Below are 2123 nucleotides of genomic sequence, written 5' to 3'. Positions count from 1 at the left end.
TCCTCTTGCCTCTCTCCCTCTCTCTGCCTTTCTTATAAAGGCCTTAAAACCAAGGACTGCCTCTTCTCATCGGACCTGCCATGCTGGAGCAATGAAGCAGGTCTCCCTCTAAAGAGCACGTCTAATCTAATCAACTGCCAAGCGGCTTCCCTGAGCTCCAGCCACAGCTTCTGCCAACCCAAGCCCCTGACTGAGCAAGTCAAGGACTCTCCTCCCTTGCAGTCAAACTTCTCACACCCTGCCTCGCCCAGCAGCCCTAACCACAAGAAGATGTGGGACCCTATTTTTACCCCACAATCTGTATTATCCCAACTCCTATAGGCTTCCAATTACATCTTTGAAGAAAAAGAAAAACCGATCATTGGAATTTGTATTTAACCACAAAGGATCCTGAGTATGTGATCTCTCTCTCTTTTTCTCTCTCTCTCTCCCCTATCCTTTCCATTTAATTATATATATATTTATTTATTTCAACAGAAGACTCTATTCTTGAAACAACCAACCATAAAAATGAACAGAGTTAAAGAGCTGGAGGCTTCACATGTCCTGAGTTGAAAACATCAACGCCTCTCAGGCCTATGTTAATTAAAGTACTGACATAAGAACCGCCACATAGACCAAAGTAATAAAACAGAGAGCCTAGGATGAACCCAGAGAGTCAACTGGACTTTGACAACAATTTCAAGACACTATGGCTGGAGAAACATTGCCTCTTCTACAAATGGTTTTGGAAAAGGTAACATAACTGGACCCCTACATCAAGTACTTCCTATTTACTCAAAATGGATAGAAAATATAGCATGAGTTGACCCTTAGAATATGCTGGAAAGCCATACAGCATTATCTTGGTTATTCTCAGTTATGACACCAGAGTTACAAGTAAGGAAGCAAGAGTGAACCAGTGGAAAGATACCAAGCTAAAAGCTTCTCCGGCCCAAGGGACATAACCAATAAAGGGCAATTTACACTATAAGAAAATAACTTGATTTTAAAATGGTTGGTAGACTAGAACAGTGATTTTTCCAAGTGAGACATGTAGGTGCCAATGTCACAAATCATTATGGAAATTTTTTTCCATAATTAATTTTTTTATTCACTTTACATCCCAACCATAGCCCTCTCTCTCCTTCCCTCTCAGTCCCACCCTTACAAATCCTTGCCACTATTACTTCTCTGAGAAGAAGGGGAAGTCCCCCTTAAATGCCACCCTACCCTGGGACATTCAGTCACCGTAGGACTAAGCACACCCTCTCCCACTGAGACCCAACTAGGCAGTCCAGTTAGGAGAAGGGGGTCCAATGGCAGGCAACAGAGTTAGAGACAGACTCAGCTCCAAATATTAGTGGACCCACATGAAAACCAAGCTTACTTCTGCTACAAATGTGTGGACCTAGGCCCAGCATCTGCATGTTCTTTGGTTGGTAATTCAGTCTCTGTGAGCCTCCATGGACCCAGGTTAGTTGACTCTACAGGTCTTCTTGTGGGGTCCTCATCTAGGAAAATTTAAAGTGTGTGATTATTTCATATCCAGTGACAATTGTATTTCAAGAGTAGACATTTATTATTTTCATGTAAGAAATTACATTATACAAAAACACTTTAAACATTTAAAAATTTCTCTTTAGCTAAGTATGGAGATGATTATGTATATTATAGATGTTTATTGTATAAAGCATTGTATAAAGGCAGTAATTCCAGAATAAAAAATACTAAACAGAATACTTTTGGAAACCAATTTGAGAATTTTTTTTCACTTTGTTTTGTTGTGAGACTGGCATGGAACTCAGGGTCTTATGAATGCAAGACACACATCTGTAGCTAAGTTCCCAGTCCTGTGATGGCTTTGCAGAGACAAAGTTACCCTATCTACCAAGGTAATCTATGTATGTGTACATATTTTTGGTCATAATTGGAGGAGGATGTAGGCAGCTGCTTGGACGATAAAATCCAAGATGGCGCTAGTTCCCGATACACTGTAGCAATAGACAATCCACTGCGCATGCGCCCCTCCCGAGCAGGTGTATGCTGCGCATGTGCCTCTCCCGAGCAGGTGTTTGCTAATGAGGGTTTGCCGGGGAACCAATCCAGGAGGACTTGGCAGCTCAAGCTTGGGTATATAAGGG

The 2123-nt window shown here is 41.7% G+C and overlaps 1 long non-coding RNA gene across 2 annotated transcripts in view; it reads left to right on the top strand.

Moving 5' to 3' along the window:
- The first annotated feature begins 6 nt into the window (after positions 1-6).
- LOC116087526 overlaps positions 7-2123 on the top strand; it is a 35044-nt gene continuing 32927 nt past the window's right edge. The window contains exons 1-2 of one of the 2 annotated variants that reach the window (XR_004117448.1): positions 7-394; positions 478-736. This is a non-coding gene — a long non-coding RNA (uncharacterized LOC116087526). Of the gene's footprint in view, positions 395-477; positions 966-2123 lie in introns of those variants that run through there. The other variant, XR_004117447.1, reaches the window with a different exon arrangement.

The sequence above is a fragment of the Mastomys coucha genome, unplaced genomic scaffold (assembly GCF_008632895.1).
Source record: "Mastomys coucha isolate ucsf_1 unplaced genomic scaffold, UCSF_Mcou_1 pScaffold13, whole genome shotgun sequence".
Taxonomy (NCBI): Eukaryota; Metazoa; Chordata; class Mammalia; order Rodentia; family Muridae; genus Mastomys; species Mastomys coucha.
This window is presented reverse-complemented; position numbering and strand designations above follow the sequence as displayed.